General features: G+C 54.8%; 1 long non-coding RNA gene across 12 annotated transcripts in view; it reads right to left on the bottom strand.

The window, feature by feature from the left end:
• The window catches only part of LOC136613100 (uncharacterized), a 133283-nt gene that overhangs the window by 28904 nt on the left and 79173 nt on the right, over positions 1-25206 (bottom strand). The window contains exon 1 of one of the 12 annotated variants that reach the window (XR_010790445.1): positions 16280-16415. The exons of 1 other annotated variant lie outside the window; for it this stretch is intronic. This is a non-coding gene — a long non-coding RNA (uncharacterized lncRNA). Of the gene's footprint in view, positions 1-2332; positions 2490-8918; positions 8959-10401; positions 10465-11879; positions 11931-12062; positions 12127-12250; positions 12287-12997; positions 13030-16201; positions 16220-16240; positions 16416-25206 lie in introns of those variants that run through there. 10 more of the 12 variants (XR_010790446.1, XR_010790452.1, XR_010790455.1 and 7 more) reach the window with 10 other exon arrangements.

Genomic DNA, 25206 nt, shown 5'->3' with positions numbered 1-25206 from the left:
TGCCCCTGTATACAAGCTATATACCGGCACACATCCCCTCTGCCCCTGTATACAAGCTATATACCGACACACATCCCCTCTCTGCCCCTGTATACAAGCTATATACCGACACACATCCCCTCTCTGCCCCCGTATACAAGCTATATACCGACACACATCCCCTCTCTGTCCCCGTATACAAGCTATATACCGGCACACATCCCCTCTGCCCCTGTATACAAGCTATATACCGGCACACATCCCCTCTCTGCCCCCCGTATACAAGCTATATACCGGCACACATCCCCCCTCTGCCCCTGTATACAAGCTATATACCGGCACACATCCCCTCTCTGCCCCCGTATACAAGCTATATACCGGCACACATCCCCTCTGCCCCCCGTATACAAGCTATATACCGGCACACATCCCCCTCTCTGCCCCTGTATACAAGCTATATACCGGCACACATCCCCTCTGCCCCCCGTATACAAGCTATATACCGGCACACATCCCCTCTCTGCCCCCCGTATACAAGCTATATACCGGCACACATCCCCCTCTCTGTCCCCGTATACAAGCTATATACCGGCACACATCCCCTCTGCCCCCCGTATACAAGCTATATACCGGCACACATCCCCTCTCTGCCCCCCGTATACAAGCTATATACCGGCACACATCCCCTCTCTGCCCCCCGTATACAAGCTATATACCAGCACACATCCCCTCTCTGCCCCTGTATACAAGCTATATACCGGCACACATCCCCTCTCTGCCCCCCGTATACAAGCTATATACCGGCACACATCCCCTCTCTGCCCCCCGTATACAAGCTATATACCGGCACACATCCCCTCTCTGCCCCCCGTATACAAGCTATATACCGGCACACATCCCCCCTCTGCCCCTGTATACAAGCTATATACCGGCACACATCCCCCTCTCTGTCCCCGTATACAAGCTATATACCGGCACACATCCCCTCTCTGTCCCTGTATACAAGCTATATACCGGCACACATCTCCTCTCTGTCCCCCGTATACAAGCTATATACCGGCACACATCCCCTCTCTGTCCCCGTATACAAGCTATATACCAGCACACATCCCCTCTCTGCCCCCGTATACAAGCTATATACCGGCACACATCCCCTCTGCCCCTGTATACAAGCTATATACCGGCACACATCCCCCCTCTGCCCCCGTATACAAGCTATATACCGGCACACATCCCCTCTGCCCCCCGTATACAAGCTATATACCGGCACACATCCCCTCTCTGCCCCCATATACAAGCTATATACCGGCACACATCCCCTCTGCCCCAGTATACAAGCTATATACCGGCACACATCCCCTCTGCCCCCGTATACAAGCTATATACCGGCACACATCCCCTCTCTGTCCCCATATACAAGCTATATACCGGCACACAGCCCCTCTCTGTCCCCGTATACAAGCTATATACCGGCACACATCCCCTCTGCCCCTGTATACAAGCTATATACCGGCACACATCCCCTCTCTGCCCCTGTATACAAGCTATATACCGGCACACATCCCCTCTCTGCCCCCATATACAAGCTATATACCGGCACACATCCCCTCTCTGCCCCTGTATACAAGCTATATACCGGCACACATCCCCTCTCTGCCCCTGTATACAAGCTATATACCGGCACACATCCCCTCTGCCCCCGTATACAAGCTATATACCGGCACACATCCCCTCTCTGTCCCCATATACAAGCTATATACCGGCACACAGCCCCTCTCTGTCCCCGTATACAAGCTATATACCGGCACACATCCCCTCTCTGTCCCCATATACAAGCTATATACCGGCACACATCCCCTCTCTGCCCCCATATACAAGCTATATACCGGCACACATCCCCTCTGCCCCTGTATACAAGCTATATACCGGCACACATCCCCTCTGCCCCCGTATACAAGCTATATACCGGCACACATCCCCTCTCTGCCCCCGTATACAAGCTATATACCGACACACATCCCCTCTGCCCCCCGTATACAAGCTATATACCGGCACACATCCCCTGTGCCCCGTATAGATTGTATAGTCATTAGACTGGATCATAGCACATGTGTTTCCTGTATAGGGTATATTTTCTATACTGACTCTTTTCTCGCCTCTCCGGTATTGATATGGAACACATCACAGCTGCTCCCATATAGAATCTATACGTATCCCACCCTATATACAGTATATGAGCACTGTATATGTACTCTGTACTGACAGCCCTCTCTGTCCTATATGTGCTCTCCACTGCTTCTTGCATGGCTTTTATAGTCGTCAGCCTGTATATATTGTATAGGTGCCCACTTACCTGGAGTTGTGTGGATGGTCTGCTAGAGACATCCACTATAATTAGGGTCATAATGGTAAGCGCTGCGATCCCTTTCATTTCAGGGGCTTCCTGGAGGGGTCTGGCGGGGGTCTCTGAGACGAGATACTTCAGGACTGGCCAGTTCTGTGGACTGAGGGTCGGAGTACGCGTATATATGGACGGGAACAAGGCAGGGGGAGTGTTACCCCGGATACCCTCTCACCCCATTAGTGGGGGCTCAGGAATGTCACCCCCTGCCCGAACACCCCACTGAATCACACATAGCAACATGCAGAGCTGGTGACGTCTGCGCAAAACTGAAGATCGTAAACCGAACAGCGTTGTAGATCACTGGATCATGTATATACTCATGCTCTAGAACGTGTCAGCAAGAGCTCACCTGTCCTGTGTAATAGGTCAGTAACAGCTCACCTGTCCACAGTCCTGTGTAAGAGGTCAGTAAGAGCTCACCTGTCCACAGTCCTGTGTAATAGGTCAGTAAGAGCTCACCTGTCCTGTGTAATAGGTCAGTAACAGCTCACCTGTCCACAGTCCTGTGTAAGAGGTCAGTAAGAGCTCACCTGTCCACAGTCCTGTGTAATAGGTCAGTAAGAGCTCACCTGTCCACAGTCCTGCGTAATAAGTCAGTAAGAGCTCACCTGTCCACAGCCCTGTGTAAGAGGTCAGTAAGAGCTCACCAGTCCTCGGTCCTGTGTAAGAGGTCAGTAAGAGCTCACCTGTCCTCCGTCCTGTGTAATAGGTCAGTAAGAACTCACCTGTCCTCCGTCCTGTGTAATAGGTCAGTAAGAGCTCACCTGTCCACAGTCCTGTGTAATAAGTCAGTAAGAGCTCACCTGTCCACAGTCCTTTGTAATAGGTCAGTAAGAGCTCACCTGTCCTCTGCCCTGTGTAATAGGTCAGTAAGAGCTCACCTGTCCTCCCTCCTGTGTAATAGGTCAGTAAGAGCTCACCTGTCCACAGCCCTGTGTAAGAGGTCAGTAAGAGCTCACCTGTCCACAGTCCTGTGTAATAGGTCAGTAAGAGCTCACCTGTCCACAGTCCTGTGTAATAGGTCAGTAAGAGCTCACCTGGCCACAGTCCTGTGTAATAAGTCAGTAAGAGCTCACCTGTCCTCTGCCCTGTGTAATAGGTCAGTAAGAGCTCACCTGGCCACAGTCCTGTGTAATAGGTCAGTAAGAGCTCACCTGTCCTCTGCCCTGTGTAATAGGTCAGTAAGAGCTCACCTGTCCTCTGTCCTGTGTAATAGGTCAGTAAGAGCTCACCTGTCCTCTGTCCTGTGTAATAGGTCAGTAAGCGCTCACCTGTCCTCTGCCCTGTGTAATAGGTCAGTAAGAGCTCAATTGTCCGCTGTCCTGTGTAATAGGTCAGTAAGAGCTCACCTGTCCTCCGTCCTGTTTAATAGGTCAGTAAGAGCTCACCTGTCCACAGTCCTGTGTAATAGGTCAGTACGAGCTCACCTGTTCACAGTCCTGTGTAATAGGTCAGTACGAGCTCACCTGTTCACAGTCCTGTGTAATAGGTCAGTAAGAGCTCACCTGTCCTCCGTCCTGTGAAATAGCTCAGTAAGAGCTCACCTGTCCTCCGTCCTGTGAAATAGCTCAGTAAGAGCTCACCTGTCCACAGTCCTGTGTAAGAGTCAGTAAGAGCTCACCAGTCCACAGTCCTGTGTAAAAGGTCAGTAAGAGCTCATCTGTCCTCTGTCCTGTGTAATAGGTCAGTAAGAGCTCACCTGTCCTGTGTAAGAGGTCAGTAAGAGCTCACCTGTCCTGTGTAAGAGGTCAGTAAGAGCTCACCTGTCCTGTGTAAGAGGTCAGTAAGAGCTCACCTGTCCTGTGTAAGAGGTCAGTAAGAGCTCACCTGTCCTGTGTAAGAGGTCAGTAAGAGCTCACCTGTCCTGTGTAAGAGGTCAGTAAGAGATCACCTGTCCTGTGTAAGAGGTCAGTAAAAGCTCACCTGTCCACAGTCCTGTGTAAGAGGTCAGTAAGACCTCACCTGTCCACAGTCCTGTGTAATAGGTCAGTAAGAGCTCACCTGTCCTGTGTAAGAGGTCAGTAAGAGCTCACCTGTCCTGTGTAAGAGGTCAGTAAGAGCTCACCTGTCCTGTGTAAGAGGTCAGTAAGAGCTCACCTGTCCACAGTCCTGTGTAATAGGTCAGTAAGAGCTCACCTGTCCTCTGCCCTGTGTAATAGGTCAGTAAGAGCTCACCCTTCCACAGTCCTGTGTAATAGGTCAGTAAGAGCTCACCTGTCCTCTGTCCTGTGTAATAGGTCAGTAAGAGCTCACCTGTCCACAGTCCTGTGTAATAGGTCAGTACGAGCTCACCTGTTCACAGTCCTGTGTAATAGGTCAGTAAGAGTTCACCTGTCCTCTGTCCTGTGTAATAGGTCAGTAAGAGCTCAATTGTCCGCTGTCCTGTGTAATAGGTCAGTAAGAGCTCACCTGTCCTGTGTAATAGGTCAGTAAGAGCTCACCTGTCCTGTGTCCTGTATAATAGGTCAGTAAGAGCTCAACTGTCCTCCGTCCTGTGTAATAGGTCAGTAAAAGCTCACCTGCGCTCTGTCCTGTGTAGTAGGTTAGTAAGAGCTCACCTGTCCTCCGTCCTGTATAATAGGTCAGTAAGAGCTCACCTTTCCTCCGCCCTGTGTAATAGGTCAGTAAAAGCTCACCTGCGCTCTGTCCTGTGTAGTAGGTAAGTAAGAGCTCACCTGTCCTCTGTGATAGGTCAGTAAAAGCTCACCTGTCCTCAGTGGTAGGTCGGTAAGAGCTCACCTGTCCTCAGTGGTAGGTCGGTAGGAGCTCACCTGTCCACAGTCCTGTGTAATAGGTCAGTAAGAGCTCACCTGTCCGCTGTCCTGTGTAATAGGTCAGTAAGAGCTCACCTGTCCACAGTCCTGTGTAATAGGTCAGTAAGAGCTCACCTGTCCTCCGTCCTGTGTAATAGGTCAGTAAGAGCTCACCTGGCCTCTGTCCTGTGTAATAGGTCAGTAAGAGCTCACCTGGCCTCTGTCCTGTGTAATAGGTCAGTAAGAGCTCACCTGGCCTCTGTCCTGTGTAATAGGTCAGTAAGAGCTCACCTGGCCTCTGTCCTGTGTAATAGGTCAGTAAGAGCTCACCTGGCCTCTGTCCTGTGTAATAGGTCAGTAAGAGCTCACCTGGCCTCTGTCCTGTGTAATAGGTCAGTAAGAGCTCACCTGGCCTCTGTCCTGTGTAATACATCAGTAAGAGCTCACCTGGCCTCTGTCCTGTGTAATAGGTCAGTAAGAGCTCACCTGGCCTCTGTCCTGTGTAATAGGTCAGTAAGAGCTCACCTGGCCTCTGTCCTGTGTAATACGTCAGTAAGAGCTCACCTGGCCTCTGTCCTGTGTAATAGGTCAGTAAGAGCTCAATTGTCCGCTGTCCTGTGTAATAGGTCAGTAAGAGCTCACCTGTCCTGTGTAATAGGTCAGTAAAAGCTCACCTGTCCTGTGTCCTGTATAATAGGTCAGTAAGAGCTCAACTGTCCTCCGTCCTGTGTAATAGGTCAGTAAAAGCTCACCTGCGCTCTGTCCTGTGTAGTAGGTTAGTAAGAGCTCACCTGTCCTCTGTGATAGGTCAGTAAAAGCTCCCCTGTCCTCAGTGGTAGGTCGGTAAGAGCTCACCTGTCCTCAGTGGTAGGTCGGTAGGAGCTCACCTGTCCTCAGTGGTAGGTCGGTAGGAGCTCACCTGTCCTCAGTGGTAGGTCGGTAGGAGCTCACCTGTCCACAGTCCTGTGTAATAGGTCAATTAGAGCTCACCTGTCCTCTGTTATAGGTCAGTAAGAGCTCACCTGTCCGCTGTCCTGTGTAATAGGTCAGTAAGAGCTCACCTGGCCTCTGTCCTGTGTAATAGGTCAGTAAGAGCTCACCTGGCCTCTGTCCTGTGTAATACATCAGTAAGAGCTCACCTGGCCTCTGTCCTGTGTAATAGGTCAGTAAAAGCTCACCTGGCCTCTGTCCTGTGTAATAGGTCAGTAAGAGCTCACCTGGCCTCTGTCCTGTGTAATAGGTCAGTAAGAGCTCACCTGGCCTCTGTCCTGTGTAATACGTCAGTAAGAGCTCACCTGGCCTCTGTCCTGTGTAATACATCAGTAAGAGCTCACCTGGCCTCTGTCCTGTGTAATAGGTCAGTAAGAGCTCACCTGGCCTCCGTCCTGTGTAATAGGTCAGTAAAAGCTCACCTGTCCACAGTCCTGTGTAATAGGTCAGTAAGAACTCACCTGTCCTCCGTCCTGTTTAATAGGTCAGTAAGAGCTCACCTGTCCTCTGTCCTGTGTAATAGGTCAGTAAGCGCTCACCTGTCCTCTGTCCTGTGTAATAGGTCAGTAAGCGCTCACCTGTCCTCTGCCCTGTGTAATAGGTCAGTAAGAGCTCACCCTTCCACAATCCTGTGTAATAGGTCAGTAAGAGCTCACCTGTCCTCCGTCCTGTGAAATAGCTCAGTAAGAGCTCACCTGTCCACAGTCCTGTGTAAGAGTCAGTAAGAGCTCACCCGTCCACAGTCCTGTGTAATAGGTCAGTAAGAGCTCAATTGTCTGCTGTCCTGTGTAAGAGGTCAGTAAGAGCTCACCTGTCCACAGTCCTGTGTAATAGGTCAGTAAGAGCTCACCTGTCCTGTGTAATAGGTCAGTAAGAGCTCAATTGTCCGCTGTCCTGTGTAATAGGTCAGTAAGAGCTCAATTGTCCGCTGTCCTGTGTAATAGGTCAGTAAGAGCTCACCTGTCCACAGTCCTGTGTAATAGGTCAGTACGAGCTCACCTGTTCACAGTCCTGTGTAATACGTCAGTAAGAGCTCACCTGTCCTCCGTCCTGTGTAATAGCTCAGTAAGAGCTCACCTGTCCTCCGTCCTGTGTAAGAGTCAGTAAGAGCTCACCTGTCCACAGTCCTGTGTAATAGGTCAGTAAAAGCTCACCTGTCCTCTGTCCTGTGTAAGAGGTCAGTAAGAGCTCAATTGTCTGCTGTCCTGTGTAATAGGTCAGTAAGAGCTCACCTGTCCTGTGTAATAGGTCAGTAAGAGCTCACCTGTCCTGTGTAATAGGTCAGTAAGAGCTCACCTGTCCTGTGTCCTGTATAATAGGTCAGTAAGAGCTCAACTGTCCTCCGTCCTGTGTAATAGGTCAGTAAAAGCTCACCTCCGCGCTGTCCTGTGTAGTAGGTTAGTAAGAGCTCACCTGTCCTCCGTCCTGTATAATAGGTCAGTAAGAGCTCACCTGCGCTCTGTCCTGTGTAGTAGGTTAGTAAGAGCTCACCTGTCCTCAGTGGTAGGTCGGTAAGAGCTCACCTGTCCTCAGTGGTAGGTCGGTAGGAGCTCACCTGTCCTCAGTGGTAGGTCGGTAGGAGCTCACCTGTCCTCTGTTATAGGTCAGTAAGAGCTCACCTGTCCACAGTCCTGTGTAATAGGTCAGTAAGAGCTCACCTGTCCTCCGTCCTGTGTAATAGGTCAGTAAGAGCTCACCTGGCCTCTGTCCTGTGTAATAGGTCAGTAAGAGCTCACCTGGCCTCTGTCCTGTGTAATAGGTCAGTAAGAGCTCACCTGGCCTCTGTCCTGTGTAATAGGTCAGTAAGAGCTCACCTGGCCTCCGTCCTGTGTAATAGGTCAGTAAGAGCTCACCTGGCCTCTGTCCTGTGTAATAGGTCAGTAAGAGCTCACCTGTCCACAGTCCTGTGTAATAGGTCAGTAAGAGCTCACCTGTTCTCCGTCCTGTGTAATAGCTCAGTAAGAGCTCACCTGTCCTCCGTCCTGTGTAAGAGTCAGTAAGAGCTCACCTGTCCACAGTCCTGTGTAATAGGTCAGTAAAAGCTCACCTGTCCTCTGTCCTGTGTAAGAGGTCAGTAAGAGCTCAATTGTCCGCTGTCCTGTGTAATAGGTCAGTAAGAGCTTACCTGTCCTGTGTCCTGTGTAATAGGTCAGTAAAAGCTCACCTGCGCGCTGTCCTGTGTAGTAGGTTAGTAAGAGCTCACCTGTCCTCCGTCCTGTATAATAGGTCAGTAAGAGCTCACCTGCGCTCTGTCCTGTGTAGTAGGTTAGTAAGAGCTCACCTGTCCTCTGTGATAGGTCAGTAAAAGCTCCCCTGTCCTCAGTGGTAGGTCGGTAAGAGCTCACCTGTCCTCAGTGGTAGGTCGGTAGGAGCTCACCTGTCCTCAGTGGTAGGTCGGTAGGAGCTCACCTGTCCACAGTCCTGTGTAATAGGTCAATTAGAGCTCACCTGTCCTCTGTTATAGGTCAGTAAGAGCTCACCTGTCCGCTGTCCTGTGTAATAGGTCAGTAAGAGCTCACCTGTCCTCAGTTCTGTGTAATAGGTCAGTAAGAGCTCACCTGTCCTCAGTTCTGTGTAGTATGTCAGTAAGAGCTCACCTGCGCTGTGTCCTGTGTAGTAGGTCAATAAGAGCTCACCTGTCTTCTGTCCTATGCAATAGTTCAGGAAGAGCTCACCTGCGCCCTCTCCTGTGTAATTGGTCAGGTAGAGCTCACGCGTCTCCTCTCCAATGTAGTGGGTCAGTAAGAGCTCACCTGTGCTCTTCCCTGTGTAATAGGTCAGTAAGAACTTACCTGAGCTCTCTCCTGTGTAATATATCAGTAAGAGCTCACCTATCCTCTGTCCTGTGTAATAGGTTAGTAAGAGCTCAATTGTCCACTATCCTGTGTAATTAATTAGTATGAGCCCACCTGCGCTCCCTCCTGTGTAATAGGTCTGTAATAGCTCGCCTGCGCTCCGTCCTATGTAATAGGTCAGTAAGAATTCACCTGTCCCCTGTCCTGTGTAGTAGGTCAACAAGAGCTCACCTGTCCTCTGTCCTTTGTAATAGGTCAGTAAGAGCTCACCTGCGTTCTCCCCTGTGTAATAGGTCTGGAAGAGCTTACCTGCGCTCTGTCCTGTGTAGTAGGTCAGTAAAAGCACACCTGTCTCCTCTCCTGTGTAATAGGTCAGTAAGAGCTCAATTGCCCACTATCCTGTGTAATACATCAGTATGAGCCCACCTGTGCTCTGTTCTGTGTAATAGGTCAGTAAAAGCTCACCTGCACTCTGTCCTGTGTAGTAGGTTAGTAAGAGCTCACCTGTCCTCTGTGATAGGTCGGTAAGAGCTTACCTGTCCTCAGTGGTAGGTCGGTAAGAGCTCACCTGTCCTCAGTGGTAGGTCGGTAAGAGCTCACCTGTCCTCAGTGGTAGGTCGGTAAGAGCTCACCTGTCCTCAGTGGTAGGTCGGTAAGAGCTCACCTGTCCTCAGTGGTAGGTCGGTAAGAGCTCACCTATCCTCAGTGGTAGGTCGGTAAGAGCTCACCTGTCCTCAGTGGTAGGTCGGTAGGAGCTCACCTGTCCTCAGTGGTAGGTCGGTAAGAGCTCACCTGTCCACAGTCCTGTGTAGTAGGTCAGTAAGAGCTCACCTGTCCTCTGAAATAGATCAGTAAGAGCTCACCTGTCCACAGTCCTGTGTAATAGGTCAGTAAGAGCTCACCTGTCCTCTGTCCTGTGTAATAGGTCAGTAAGAGCTCACCTGTCCTGTGTAATAGGTCAGTAAGAGCTCACCTGTCCTCCGTCCTGTGTAATAGGTCAGTAAGAGCTCACCTGTCCTCCGTCCTGTGTAATAGGTCAGTAAGAGCTCACCTGTCCTCCGTCCTGTGTAATAGGTCAGTAAGAGCTCACCTGGCCTCCGTCCTGTGTAATAGGTCAGTAAGAGCTCACCTGGCCTTTGTCCTGTATAATAGGTCAGTAAGAGCTCACCTGTCCACAGTCCTGTGTAATAGGTCAGTAAGAGCTCACCTGGCCACAGTCCTGTGTAATAGGTCAGTAAGAGCTCACCTGGCCTCTGTCCTGTGTAATAGGTCAGTAAGAACTCACCTGTCCTCTGTCCTGTGTAATAGGTCAGCAAGAGCTGAATTGTCTGCTGTCCTGTGTAATAGGTCAGCAAGAGCTGAATTGTCTGCTGTCCTGTGCAATAGGTCAGTAAGAGCTCACCTGTCCTCTATCCTGTGTAGTAGGTTAGTAAGAGCTCACCTGTCCTCTGTCCAGTTTAATAGGTCGGTAAGAGCTCACCTGTCCTCTGTTCTGTGTAGTAGGTCCGTAAGAGCTCACCAGCGCTGTGTCCTGTCTAGTAGGTCAATAAGAGCTCACCTGTCTTCTGTCCTATGCAATAGTTCAGGAAGAGCTCACCTGCGCCCTCTCCTGTGTAATAGGTCAGGAAGAGCTCACGCGTCTCCTCTCCAATGTAGTGGGTCAGTAAGAGCTCACCTGTGCTCTTCCCTGTGTAATAGGTCAGTAAGAACTTACCTGAGCTCTCTCCTGTGTAATATATCAGTAAGAGCTCACCTATCCTCTGTCCTGTGTAATACGTTAGTAAGAGCTCAATTGTCCAGTATCCTGTGTAATTAATTAGTATGAGACCACCTGCGCTCCCTCCTGTGTAATAGGTCTGCAAGAGCTCACCTGCGCTCCGTCCTTTGTAATAGATCAGTAAGAATTCACCTGTCCCCTGTCCTGTGTAGTAGGTCAACAAGAGCTCACCTGTCCTGTGTAATAGGTCAGTAAGAGCTCACCTGAGCTCTCTCCTGTGTAATATATCAGTAAGAGTTCACCTATCCTCTGTCCTGTGTAATAGGTCAGTAAGAGCTCAATTGCCCACTATCCCGTGTAATACATCAGTATGAGCCCACCTGCGCTCTGTCCTGTGTAATAGGTCAGTATAAGCTCACCTACGCTCTGTCCTGCGTAGTAGGTTAGTAAGAGCTCACCTGTCCTCTGTGATAGGTCGGTAAGAGCTTACCTGTCCTCAGTGGTAGGTCGGTAGGAGCTCACCTGTCCTCAGTGGTAGGTCGGTAGGAGCTCACCTGTCCTCAGTGGTAGGTCGGTAGGAGCTCACCTGGCCTCAGTGGTAGGTCGGTAAGAGCTCACCCGTCCTCAGTGGTAGGTCGGTAAGAGCTCACCCGTCCTCAGTGGTAGGTCGGTAAGAGCTCACCCGTCCTCAGTGGTAGGTCGGTTAGAGCTCACCCGTCCTCAGTGGTAGGTCGGTAAGAGCTCACCCGTCCTCAGTGGTAGGTCGGTAAGAGCTCACCCGTCCTCAGTGGTAGGTCGGTAAGAGCTCACCCGTCCTCAGTGGTAGGTCGGTAAGAGCTCACCCGTCCTCAGTGGTAGGTCGGTAAGAGCTCACCCGTCCTCAGTGGTAGGTCGGTAAGAGCTCACCCGTCCTCAGTGGTAGGTCGGTAAGAGCTCACCCGTCCTCAGTGGTAGGTCGGTAAGAGCTCACCTGTCCTCTGTGGTAGGTCGGTAAGGGCTCACCTGTCCTCTGTGGTAGGTCCAAATGAGCTCACCTGTCCACTGTCCTGTGTAATACGTCAGGAAGGGCTCATCTGCGCTTTGTCCTGTGTAGTAGGTCAGTAGGAGCTCAGCTGTCCTCTGTCTGGTGTAATAAGTCAGTAAGAGCTCACCTGTCCTCTTTCCTTGGTAATAGGTCAGTAAGGGCTCACCTGTCCACTGTCTTGTGAAGTAGGTCAGTAAGAGCTTACCTGCGCTCTCACCTGTGCAATAGGTCAGTAGGAGCTCACCTGTCCACAGTCCTTTGTAGGAGCTTAGTAGGAGCTCACCTCTCCTCTGTGTTGTGTATCAGGTCCGTAAGAGCTCACCTGCGCTCTGCCCCGTGTAATAGGTCAGGAAGACCTCTCCTTTGCTTTGTCTTGTGTAATAGTTGAGTAAGAACTTACCTGAGCTCTCTCCTGTGTAATTGGTCAGTAAGAGCTCACCTATCCTTTGTTCTGTGTAGTAGGCAAGTAAGACCTAACCTGTACTCTTTCCTTTGTAATAGGTCAGTAAGAGCTCAACTGTCCTCTGTATTAGCTTAGAAAGAGCTCACCTGTGCAATGTTTTGGGTAATAGGTGTGTAAGAGCTCACCTGTCCTCTGCAATAAGTCAGAGCTCACATGTCCTCTGTTCTGTGTAATAGGTCAGGAAGAGCTCACCTGTCCTGTGTAATAGGTCAGAAAGAGTTCACCTGTCCTCTGTCCTGTGTAATAGGTCAGGAAGAGCTCACCTGTCCTGTGTAATAGGTCAGTAAGAGCTCACCTGTCCTCTGTCCTGTGTAATAGGTCAGAAAGAGCTCACCTGTCCTCTGTCCTGTGTAATAGGTCAGGAAGAGCTCACCTGCGTTTGGCCTGTGTAATAGGTCAATAAGAGCTCACCTGAGCTCTTTCCTGTGTAATAGATCAGTAACAGCTCACCTATCTTCTGTCCTGTGTAATAGGTTACTAAGAGCTCACATGTCCTCTGAAATAGGTCAGTAAGAGCTCACCTGTCCTCTGCCCCCTGTAATATGTCAGCAAGAGCTCACCTGTCCTCTGTCCTGTGTAATAGGTCAGTAAGAGCACACCTGTCCTCTGTCCTGTGTAGTAAGTCAGTAAGAGCTCACCTGTCCTCTGTCCTGTGTAGTAGGTTAGTAAGAGCTCACCTGTCCTCTATCCTATGTACTAGGTTAGTAAGAGCTCACCTGTCCTCTGTCCAGTTTAATAGGTCGGTAAGAGCTCATCTGTCCTCTGTTCTGTGTAGTAGGTCAGTAAGACCTCACCTGCGCTGTGTCCTGTGTAGTAGATCATTAAGAGCTCACCTTTCCTCTGTCCCCTGTAATAGGTCAGTAAGAGCTTACCTGCGCTGTCCTGTGTAATAGATCAGTAAGAGCTCACCTATCCTCTGTCCTGTATAATAGGTTAGTAAAAGCTCACCTGTCTCCTCTCCTGTGTAATAGATCAGTAAGAGCTCACCTGTCTCCTCTCCTGTGTAATAGGTCAGTAAGAGCTCACCTGTGCTCTTCCCTGTGTAATAGGTTAGTAAGAGCTCAATTGTCCACTCTCCTATGTAATACATCAGTATGAGTCCACCTGCGCTCCCTCCTGTGTAATAGGTCAGTAAGAGCTCACCTGTCCTCATTGCTTTGTAATAGGTCAGTAAGAGCTCACATGTCCTCTGTCCTATGTATTAGGTCAGTAATAACTCAACTTTCCTGTGTGGTAGGTCAGTAAGAGCTCACCTGTCCTCTGTCCTGTGTAATAGGTCAAGAAGAGCCCACCTGTGCTGCGCAATAGGTCAGGAAGAGCTCACCTGTCCTGCGCAATAGGTCAGGAAGAGCTCACCTGTCCTGCGCAATAGGTCAGGAAGAGCTCACCTGTCCTGCGCAATAGGTCAGGAAGAGCTCACCTGTCCTGCGCAATAGGTCAGGAAGAGCTCACCTGTCCTGCGCAATAGGTCAGGAAGAGCTCACCTGTCCTGCGCAATAGGTCAGGAAGAGCTCACCTGTCCTGCGCAATAGGTCAGGAAGAGCTCACCTGTCCTGCGCAATAGGTCAGGAAGAGCTCACCTGTGCACTGACCTGGGTAATAGGTCAGTAAGAGCTAACCTGTCCATAGTCCTTAGTAGTTGCTTAGTAAGAGCTCACCTGTCCTCTGTAATAGGTTAGTAAGGGCTCACCTCTCCTCTTTAATAGGTCAGTAATAGGTGTAAGAGCTCACCTGCGCTCTGTCTTGAGTGATAGGTCAGTAAGAGCTCACCTCTCCGCTGTCCTGTGTAATAGGTCAGTAAGAGCTTACCTGTCCACAGTCCTGTGTAGTTGCTTAGTAAGAGCTCACCTGTCCTCTGTAATAGGCCAGTAAGGGCTCACCTGTCCTCTATAATAGGTCAGTACGAGATCACCTGTCCAGTGTAATAGGTCATAAGAGCTCACCTGTTTTCTGTCCTGTGTAATAGGTCAGAAATAACTTACCTGTCCACTTTCCTGTGTTGTAGGTCAGTAAGAGCTCCCCCATCCTCTGTCCTGTGTAATAGGTCAGTAAGAGCTCACCTGTCCTCTGTCCTTTGTAGTAGGTCAGTAAGAGCTCACCTGTCCTCTGTCCTGTGTAATAGGTCAGTAAGAGCTCAATTGTCCGCCGTCCTGTGTAAAAGGGAAGGAAGAGCTCACCTGTCCTCTGTCCTATGTAATAGATCAGTAAGAGCTCACCTGCGCTGTCCTGTGTAATAAGTCAGTAGGAGCTCACCTGCGCTCTGTCCTGTGTAATAAGTCAGTAAGAGCTCACCTGCGCTCTGTCCTGCGTAATAGGTCAATAAGAGCTCACCTGCGCTCTGTCCTGTGTTGTAGGTCAGTAAGAGCTTACCTGCGCTCTGTCCTGTGTAATAGGTCAGCAAGAGCTCACCTGGGCTCTGTCCTGAATAATAGGTCAATAAGAGCTCACCTGTCCACTGTCCTGTGTAGTAGGTCAGTAAGAGCTCACCTGTCCTGTGTAATAGGTCAGTAAGAGCTCAGCTGTCCTCTATCCTGTGTAATAGGTCAGTAAGAGCTTAATTGTCCTCTTTCCTTTGTAATAGGTCAGTAAGAGCTCACCTGTACTCTGTAATAGGTCAGTAAGAGCTCACCTGTCCGGTGTAGTAGGTCAATAAGAGCTCAATTTTCCGCTGTACTTTGTAGTATGTAAGTAAGAGCTCACCTGTTTTCTGTCCTTTGTAAAAGGTCAGTTAGAGCTCACCTGTCCTGCGTAATAGGTCAGGAAGAGCTCACCTGTCCTGCGTAATAGGTCAGGAAGAGCTCACCTGTCCTGCGTAATAGGTCAGGAAGAGCTCACCTGTCCTGCGTAATAGGTCAGTAAGAGCTCACCTGTCCTGTGTAATAGGTCAGGAAGAGCTCACCTGTCCTGTGTAATAGGTCAGGAAGAGCTCACCTGTCTTGTGTAATAGGTCAGGAAGAGCTCACCTGTCCTACGTAATAGGTCAGGAAGAGCTCACGTGTCCTACGTAATAGGTCAGGAAGAGCTCACCTGTCCTACGTAATAGGTCAGGAAGAGCTCACCTGTCCTACGTAATAGGTCAGGAAGAGCTCACCTGTCCTACGTAATAGGTCAGGAAGAGCTCACCTGTCCTACGTAATAGGTCAGGAAGAGCTCACCTGTCCTACGTAATAGGTCAGGAAGAGCTCACCTGTCCTACGTAATAGGTCAGGAAGAGCTCACCTGTCCTACGTAATAGGTCAGGAAGAGCTCACCTGTCCTATGTAATAGGTCAGGAAGAGCTCACCTGTCCTGTGTAATAGGTCAGGAAGAGCTCACCTGTCCTGTGTAATAGGTCAGGAAGTGCTCACCTGTCCTGTGTAATAGGTCAGGAAGTGCTCACCTGTCCTGTGTAATAGGTCAGGAAGTGCTCACCTGTCCTGTGTAATAGGTCAGGAAGAGCTCACCTGTCCTGTGTAATAGGTCAGGAAGAGCTCACCTGTCTTTTATAATAGGTCAGGAAGAGCTCACCTGCGCTTTGTACTGTGTAGTAGGTCAGGAAGAGCTTACCTGCGCTCTCTTCTGTGTAATAGGTATAAGAGCTCCTGTGTAAGAGCTCACCTGCGCTCTGTCTTTAGTGATAGGTCAGTAAGAGCTCACCTGTCCGCTGTCCTGTGTAATAGGTCAGTAAGAGCTTACCTGTCAACAGTCCTTTGTAGTTGCTTAGTAAGAGCTCAACTGTCCTCTGTAATAGGTCAGTAAGAGCTCACCTGTCCTGGGTAATAGGTCAGTAAGAGCTCACCTGTTTTCTGTCCTGTGGAATAGGTCAGAAAGAACTTACCTGTCCACTTTCCTGTGTTGTAGGTAAGTAAGAGCTCACCTATCCTCTGTCCTGTGTAATAGGTCAGTAGGAGCCAACCTTTCTTCTGTCTTTTGTAGTAGGTCAGTAAGAGCTAACCTGTCCTCTGTCCTTTGTAGTAAGTCAGTTAAAGCTCACCTGTACTCTGTCCTGTGTAATAGGTCAGTAAGAGCTCACCTGTCCTCTGTAGTAGGTCAGTAAGAGCTCACCTGTCCTCTGTAGTAGGTCAGTAAGAGCTCACCTGTCCTCTGTCCTGGGTAACAGGTCAGTAAGAGCTCACCTGTCCTCTGTCCTGGGTAATAGGTCAGTAAGAGCTCACCTGTCTTCTGACGCTTTTTTCCCCCTTCCACCTGAGGAAAAATTGTGGCACGTCCCATCTGTAGGTGTTTCCTTGGAGCGCCTCGCTTTCAATAGGGGCATCAAAAACATTGCTCGCTGTGTGGGGTTTTCCATTGAAAACAGTAGGCTATACCTGCCGATGCTGCAGCGTGCCTGTCAGCTGCTGCCCTGGAGTGATGGGACATCGCACATCGTCCTGCGCATTAGCAGGCCAAGATTCACAGCCCGATATTGTGCCTGCCCGTGTGGAATTAGCCTGAGAGGTCACCGATACTGCGCCTAATGCGTCAGTAAGTACTTGTACCTGGGCGGCTCTGTCAATAAGCGCTTGTTCTCGGACCGCCGCCTCCACCGTCGGCCGCCTGCTGATACATTCAGGTTATTTCTGGCCGTATAGTGGATAATAAATCCTCCATCGTTACTTCTCACTAAGAGGATCAGCTCGGACTAATCCCCCTGCACATCACCGGGGAGACGACTGTGCCAGCGGGGGGCGCAAAACTAGCAGCATGATAGATAGGATGGAAGATGGTGGACAGCGGCTATTACAGTGGGTGGAGTAGTATGGAGGATGTGCGGAGAAGTACATGGGGCGATGGGCACGGGCGTGTGTCGGACGGGGGCGACGGGTGCGGGACGGATGCGGGCGCGCGTGAGACGGGGGCTACGGATGCGGGCGCGCGTGAGACGGGGGCTACGGATGCGGGCGTGCGTGAGACGGGGGCTACGGATGCGGGCGTGCGTGAGACGGGGGCTACGGATGCGGGCGTGCGTGAGACGGGGGCGGCGGATGCGGGTGTGCGTGAGACGGGGGCGGCGGATGCGGGCGTGCGTGAGACGGGGGCGGCGGATGCGGGCGTGCGTAAAACGGGGGTGACGGGTGTACCTTACAAAGATAGGTAAGCATATATTTGGTGGGCGCCTTGCTTCACCCATTAGGAGAGCTTTACACTAGAACAATATGGGAAGGGAAGTGAAAGGCAAAAATATACAGCTAATTAATACAAGTAAGAACCTCGTTATTAGAAGTGGAAGGAAAGAACAAAGAAAAACAATTCAGAAGGAAAGTAGAGGAGCAAGAGACCCCGATCACAAACTAAGATGTTCCTACACAAATGCCCAGAGCATGGGAAACAAACAAGGAGAATTGGAGCTCCGAACACAGGAAGAGAAATATGATGTCATCGGCATCACGGAGACTTGGTGGGATGCTACACATGATTGGATACAAGGCTTGAAGGATACAATGTATTTATAAGGAAGAGGCCTAATAAAAGGGGAGGAGATGTTGTGTTGTATGTTAGGAGAACATTCATCTCCACAGAGATTCAAGCTTCAGAGCTGGGAGTTCTATAGAAACTGTTTGGGTAAGAATACAAGGAGAGAACAACAGAAAGGACACCATTGTAGGCATTTACTATAGGCCGCCGGGACAAGCAGAAGATATGGAGGAACTCTTTCTACATCAGATGGCCAAGCTCTCAAAGAAGCCCAACAGAGTGATCATGGGAGATTTTACCCATCCAGACATTTGTTGGGAATCTCTCAGGTAAAAGTATCTGCTATCTTGGACCTAATTCTAACCAACAGGGAGGGAATGGTTGGGGAAGTAAGGGTGGCTGGGACCTTAGGAGGCAGCGATCATGATATCCTTGGATGTTGGATAACAAGGGTAGGAAGACCTGAGAAGAGGAGAGGAAGAATCCGATGGCTGGATGTTCTTAAGGATAGAAATGTCCAAGAAGGTTGGGAAATATTGTGGAATGAGATTCTCAAAGCACAATCGTTACCAATCCCCAAAAGAAGGAAGAATGGGAAGCATTTAAAGAGACCCGGATGGATGAACACAGAACTTGTCCACATGTTAAAAAGGAAGAACATATGTTTATCAAATGGAAAGAGAGGGGGAATATCTAAAGAAGAATATAATGGGGTCTGCAGAAACTGTAGGGCAAGAGTCAGAAAAGCTAAAGCTGATAATGAACTGAGGCTTGTAAGAGAGGCCAAAAGCAATAAAAAAGGATTTGGGGGTCAAAAGCAAAAGAAAGTCAGAGATGCTATTGGATGCTTACAGGATGAAAATGGTGAATTGGTGAAGAATGATGGTGAGAAGGACAAAAGTAGATGTAACATCAGCAGATCTTCCCTGTGCTATTGGGGGAATACAAGAATGCAGACTATCTGTAAGCAGGGAGATGGTGAGGGAACACTGAACTAACTTACATGAATCCTAGGATGTATTAAGAGAAGCATAGAGTCTAGATCACGTGAGGTCATTATCCCCCTCTACTCTTCCTTAGTCAGACCTCATCTGGGATACTGGGTCCAGTTCTGGGCACCCCACTTCTGAAGGGCTGTCACAGTGCAGAGGGATCAGCCCTATTCTCATCTGCACAAGGGAAGACTAGAAGCAATGGGATGAAACTGAAAGGGAGGAGACACAGATTAGATATTAGACAGTCAGGGGGATCAATGAGTGGAACAGGTTACCACAGGAGGTGGGGAGTTCTCCTTCTATGGAAGTCTTCAGAGGCCGGGATGATTAAGTGATCCTGCACTGAGAAGGGGGTCGGACCCGATGACCCCGGAGGACCAGATGACCCCAAAGGACATTTCTAACTCTACCATTTTAGAATTCTACATACTGCCAGGGGCAGTAGTATGTAGGATGGGTGAAGGCATGTGTGGGACGGGGGCAACGAGTGCAGTAGTGGGAGAGTTGGGTATAGTAGTAGGTGGGACAAGGCAGCAGGTGCAGTAGTAGGTGGGATGGGTAGAGCAGTAGTGGGCAAGGCCATGGGTGCAGTAGTGGGTGGGACAGGGCGGCAGGTGCAGTAGTAGGTGGGACAGGTAGAGCAGTAGTGGTGGGGCCACGGGTGCAGTAGGTGGCGGAACAGGGCAGCAGGTGCAGTGATGGCCGGGCAGACATGGCTTGCACGGAGCTGGGGAAGCAATGAGCTGGTGGGATTCTTACTGTAAAGCCTCTTAAAGGGGCCCATAATGTCCCCCCCCCCCCCCCCCCCCCAACTGTGACGTCCGCTCAGGAATGTGCAGGGAATAAAATGTAACCGGACAAAAGGCTGCCCATAAATCCTTGCAGCTTCGGCAGCGACTGGAGGACAATGGGTGCATCTGGCACGGTCACCACCGCATATATCCGCAGCAGGTGATGGATGCTAAGACCCCCGACTGACGTCATAGAGGCGAGAACAAGAGGACACCGAAAGGTCTGATCCTGGGTAAGCTGGGTGCCCGCAGGGGGTGTCGCTCGGCTCTACTAGCTCTGATTACAAGAGGAGTTGGGAATGTTGCTGGGAGAGCTGGGTGCAGGTAATGGTGGGCCTGCCGGACCCTCACTCAGAGGAGACCTGACAGAAGAGCAGGGGCGAGCGCGAGAGCGAGAGTCCGCAGGAACGGGGGGAGCGCGAGAGCGAGAGTCCGCAGGAACGGGGGGAGCGCGAGAGCGAGAGTCCGCAGGAACGGGGGGAGCGCGAGAGCGAGAGTCCGCAGGAACGGGGGGAGCGCGAGAGCGAGAGTCCGCAGGAACGGGGGGAGCGCGAGAGCGAGAGTCCGCAGGAACGGGGGGAGCGCGAGAGCGAGAGTCCGCAGGAACGGGGGGAGCGCGAGAGCGAGAGTCCGCAGGAACGGGGGGAGCGCGAGAGCGAGAGTCCGCAGGAACGGGGGGAGCGCGAGAGCGAGAGTCCGCAGGAACGGGGGGAGCGCGAGAGCGAGAGTCCGCAGGAACGGGGCGGCGCGAGAGCGAGAGTCCGCAGGAACGGGGGAGCGCGACAGCGAGAATCCGCAGGAACGGGGCGAGCGCGAGAGCGAGAGTCCGCAGGAACGGGGTGAGCGCGAGAGCGAGAGTCCGCAGGAACGGGGCGAGCGCGAGAGTCCGCAGGAACGGGGGGAGCGCGAGAGCGAGAGTCCGCAGGAACGGGGAAGTGCGACAGCGAGAATCCGCAGGAACGGGGCGAGCGCGAGAGCGAGAGTCCGCAGGAACGGGGTGAGCGCGAGAGCGAGAGTCCGCAGGAACGGGGCGAGCGCGAGAGTCCGCAGGAACGGGGGGAGCGCGAGAGCGAGAGTCCGCAGGAACGGGGGGAGCGCGAGAGCGAGAGTCCGCAGGAACGGGGGGAGCGCGAGAGCGAGAGTCCGCAGGAACGGGGCGAGCGCGAGAGCGAGAGTCCGCAGGAACGGGGCGAGCGCGAGAGTCCGCTAGAACGGGGCGAGCGCGAGAGTCTGCAGGAACGGGGCAAGCGCGAGAGTCCGCAGGAACGGGGCGAACGCGAAAGTCCGCAGCAACGGGGGAGGGCCAGTCCGCAGGAATAGGGGAGCGTGAGAGCGAGAGTCCGCAGGAACGGGGGAGCGCGAGAGCGAGAGTCCGCAGGAACGGGGCGAGCGCGAGAGTCCGCAGGAACGGGGCGAGCGCGAGAGTCCGCAGGAACGGGGCGAGCGCGAGAGCGAGAGTCCGCAGGAAGGAGGGAGCGCGAGAGTCCACAGGAACGGGGCAAGCACGAGAGCGAGAGTCCGCAGGAACGGGGCGAGAGCGAGAGTCCGCAGGAAGAGGGGAGCGCGAGAGTCCGCAGGAACGGGGCAAGCGCGAGAGCGAGAGTCCGCAGGAAGGGGGCGAGCGCGAGAGCGAGAGTCCACAGGAACGGGGCGAGCGCGAGAGCGAGAGTCCGCAGGAAGGGGGCGAGCGCGAGAGCGAGAGTCCACAGGAACGGGGCGAGCGCGAGAGCGAAAGTCCGCTAGAACGGGGCGAGCGCGAGAGTATGCTAGAACGGGGCGAGCGCGAGAGTCCGTAGGAACGGGGCGAGCGCGAGAGTCCGCAGGAACGGGGCGAGCGCGAAAGTCCGCAGTAACGGGGCGAGCGCGAAAGTCCGCAGGAACGGGGCGAGCGCGAAAGTCCGCAGGAACGGGGCGAGCGCGAAAGTCCGCAGGAACGGGGGAGCACCAGTCCGCAGGAATAGGGGAGCGTGAGAGCGAGAGTCCGCAGGAACGGGGGAGCGCGAGACAAGTGTCCCCAGAAAGGGGGAGCGCGACCGCGATAGTCCGCAGGAACAGGGGAGCGCCAGAGCGAGAGTCCGCAGGAACGTGGGAGCGCCAGATCGAGAGTCCACAGGAACGGGGGAGCGCCAGAGCGAGAGTCCGCAGGAACGGGGGAGCGCCAGAGCGAGAGTCCGCAGGAACGGGGGAGCGCCAGAGCGAGAGTCCGCAGGAACGGGGCGAGCGCGAGAGCGATAGTCCGCAGGAACGGGGCGAGCACGAGAGCGATAGTCCGCAGGAACGGGGCGAGCGCGAGAGCGATAGTCCGCAGGAACGGGGCGAGCGCGAGAGCGAGAGTCCGCAGGAACGGGGCGAGCGCGAGAGCGAGAGTCCGCAGGAACGGGGCGAGCGCGAGAGCGAGAGTCCGCAGGAACGGGGCGAGCGCGAGAGCGAGAGTCCGCAGGAACGGGGCGTGCGCGAGAGCGAGAGTCCGCAGGAACGGGGCGAGCGCGAGAGCGAGAGTCCGCAGGAACAGTGAGCGCCAGAGCGAGAGTCCGCAGGAACGGGGGGAGCGCGAGAGCGAGAGTCCGCAGGAACGGGGGGAGCGCGAGAGTCCGCAGGAAGGGGAGGAGCGCGAGAGCGAGAGTCCGCAGGAACGGGGGAGCGCCAGAGCGAGCGTCCGCAGGAACGGGGGAGCGCCAGAGCGAGCGTCCGCAGGAACGGGGGAGCGCCAGAGCGAGCGTCCGCAGGAACGGGGGAGCGCCAGAGCGAGCGTCCGCAGCAACGGGGGAGCGCCAGAGCGAGCGTCCGCAGCAACGGGGGAGCGCCAGAGCGAGCGTCCGCAGCAACGGGGGAGCGCCAGAGCGAGCGTCCGCAGCAACGGGGGAGCGCCAGAGCGAGAGTCCGCAGGAACGGAGTGAGCGCGAGAGCGAGAGTCCGCAGGAACGGGGCGATCGCGAGAGTCCGCTAAAACGGGGTGAGCGCGAGAGTCCGCAGGAACGGGGCGAGCGCGAGAGTCCGCAGGAACGGGGCGAGCGCGAGAGCGAGAGTCCGCAGGAAGGGGGGAGCGCGAGAGTCCGCAGGAACGGGGCAAGCGCGAGAGCGAGAGTCCGCAGGAACGGGGCGAGAGCCCGCAGGAAGAGGGGAGCGCGAGAGCGAGAGTCCGCAGGAAGGGGGGGAGCGCGAGAGTCCGCAGGAACGGGGCAAGCGCGAGAGCGAGCGTCCGCAGCAACGGGGGAGCGCCAGAGCGAGAGTCCGCAGGAACGGGGCGAGCGCGAGAGCGAGAGTCCGCAGGAACGGGGCGAGCGCGAGAGCGAGAGTCCGCAGGAACGGGGCGAGCGCGAGAGCGATAGTCCGCAGGAACGGGGCGAGCGCGAGAGCGATAGTCCGCAGGAACGGGGCGAGCGCGAGAGCGATAGTCCGCAGGAACGGGGCGAGCGCGAGAGCGCGAGTCCGCAGGAACGGGGCGAGCGCGAGAGCGAGAGTCCGCAGGAACGGGGCGATCGCGAGAGTCTGCTAGAACGGGGTGAGCGCGAGAGTCCGCAGGAACGAGGCGAGCGCGAGAGTCCGCAGGAACGGGGCGAGCGCGATAGTCCGCAGGAACGGGGCGAGCGCGAGAGCGAGAGTCCGCAGGAAGGGGGGAGCGCGAGAGTCCGCAGGAACGGGGCAAGCACGAAGGCGAGAGTCCGCAGGAACGGGGCGAGAGCGAGAGTCCGCAGGAAGAGGGGAGCGCGAGAGCGAGAGTCCACAGGAAGGGGGGGAGCGCGAGAGTCCGCAGGAACGGGGCGAGCGCGAGAGCGAGAGTCCGCAGGAACGGGGCGAGCGCGAGAGTCCGCAGGAACGGGGCGAGCGCGAGAGTCCGCAGGAACGGGGCGAGCGCGAGAGTCCGCAGGAACGGGGGAGCGCCAGAGCGAGAGTCCGCAGGAACGGGGCGAGCGCGAGAGCGAGAGTCCGCAGGAACGGGGGGAGCGCGTGAGAGAGTCCGCAGGAACGGGGGGAGCGCGAGAGCGAGAGTCTGCAGGAATGGGGGGAGCGCGAGAGCGAGAGTCCGCAGGAACGGGGGGAGCGCGAGAGCGAGAGTTTGCAGGAACGAGGGGAGCGCGAGAGCGAGAGTCCGCAGGAACGGGGGGAGCGCGAGAGTCCGCAGGAACGGGAGGAGCGCGAGAGTCCGCAGGAAGGGGGGGAGCGCCAGAGCGAGAGTCCGCAGGAACGGGGCGAGCGCGAGAGCGAGAGTCCGCAGGAACGGGGGGAGCGCGAGAGCGAGAGTCCGCAGGAACGGGGGGAGCGCGAGAGCGAGAGTCCGCAGGAACGGGGGGAGCGCGAGAGCGAGACTCCGCAGGAACGGGGGGAGCGCGAGAGCGAGACTCCGCAGGAACGGGAGGAGCGCGAGAGCGAGAGTCCGCAGGAACGGGGGAGCGCCAGAGCGAGCGTCCGCAGGAACGGGGTGAGCGCGAGAGCGAGCGTCCGCAGGAACGGGGCGATCGCGAGAGCGATAGTCCGCAGGAACGGGGCGAGCGCGAGAGCGATAGTCCGCAGGAACGGGGCGAGCGCGAGAGCGAGAGTCCGCAGGAACGGGGCGAGCGCGAGAGCGAGAGTCCGCAGGAACGGGGCGAGCGCGAGAGCGAGAGTCCGCAGGAACGGGGCGAGCGCGAGAGCGAGAGTCCGCAGGAACGGGGCGAGCGCGAGAGCGAGAGTCCGCAGGAACGGGGCGTGCGCGAGAGCGAGAGTCCGCAGGAACGGGGCGAGCGCGAGAGCGAGAGTCCGCAGGAACGGGGTGAGCGCCAGAGCGAGAGTCCGCAGGAACGGGGGGAGCGCGAGAGCGAGAGTCCGCAGGAACGGGGGGAGCGCGAGAGTCCGCAGGAAGGGGAGGAGCGCGAGAGCGAGAGTCCGCAGGAACGGGGGAGCGCCAGAGCGAGCGTCCGCAGGAACGGGGGAGCGCCAGAGCGAGCGTCCGCAGCAACGGGGGAGCGCCAGAGCGAGCGTCCGCAGCAACGGGGGAGCGCCAGAGCGAGCGTCCGCAGCAACGGGGGAGCGCCAGAGCGAGAGTCCGCAGGAACGGAGTGAGCGCGAGAGCGAGAGTCCGCAGGAACGGGGCGATCGCGAGAGTCCGCTAAAACGGGGTGAGCGCGAGAGTCCGCAGGAACGGGGCGAGCGCGAGAGTCCGCAGGAACGGGGCGAGCGCGAGAGCGAGAGTCCGCAGGAAGGGGGGAGCGCGAGAGTCCGCAGGAACGGGGCAAGAGCGAGAGCGAGAGTCCGCAGGAACGGGGCGAGAGCCCGCAGGAAGAGGGGAGCGCGAGAGCGAGAGTCCGCAGGAAGGGGGGGAGCGCGAGAGTCCGCAGGAACGGGGCAAGCGCGAGAGCGAGCGTCCGCAGCAACGGGGGAGCGCCAGAGCGAGAGTCCGCAGGAACGGGGCGAGCGCGAGAGCGAGAGTCCGCAGGAACGGGGCGAGCGCGAGAGCGAGAGTCCGCAGGAACGGGGCGAGCGCGAGAGCGATAGTCCGCAGGAACGGGGCGAGCGCGAGAGCGATAGTCCGCAGGAACGGGGCGAGCGCGAGAGCGATAGTCCGCAGGAACGGGGCGAGCGCGAGAGCGAGAGTCCGCAGGAACGGGGCGAGCGCGAGAGCGAGAGTCCGCAGGAACGGGGCGATCGCGAGAGTCTGCTAGAACGGGGTGAGCGCGAGAGTCCGCAGGAATGAGGCGAGCGCGAGAGTCCGCAGGAACGGGGCGAGCGCGAGAGTCCGCAGGAACGGGGCGAGCGCGAGAGCGAGAGTCCGCAGGAAGGGGGGAGCGCGAGAGTCCGCAGGAACGGGGCAAGCACGAGAGCGAGAGTCCGCAGGAACGGGGCGAGAGCGAGAGTCCGCAGGAAGAGGGGAGCGCGAGAGCGAGAGTCCGCAGGAAGGGGGGGAGCGCGAGAGTCCGCAGGAAC

The sequence above is a fragment of the Eleutherodactylus coqui genome, chromosome 2 (assembly GCF_035609145.1).
Source record: "Eleutherodactylus coqui strain aEleCoq1 chromosome 2, aEleCoq1.hap1, whole genome shotgun sequence".
Lineage (NCBI taxonomy): Eukaryota > Metazoa > Chordata > Amphibia > Anura > Eleutherodactylidae > Eleutherodactylus > Eleutherodactylus coqui.
This window is presented reverse-complemented; position numbering and strand designations above follow the sequence as displayed.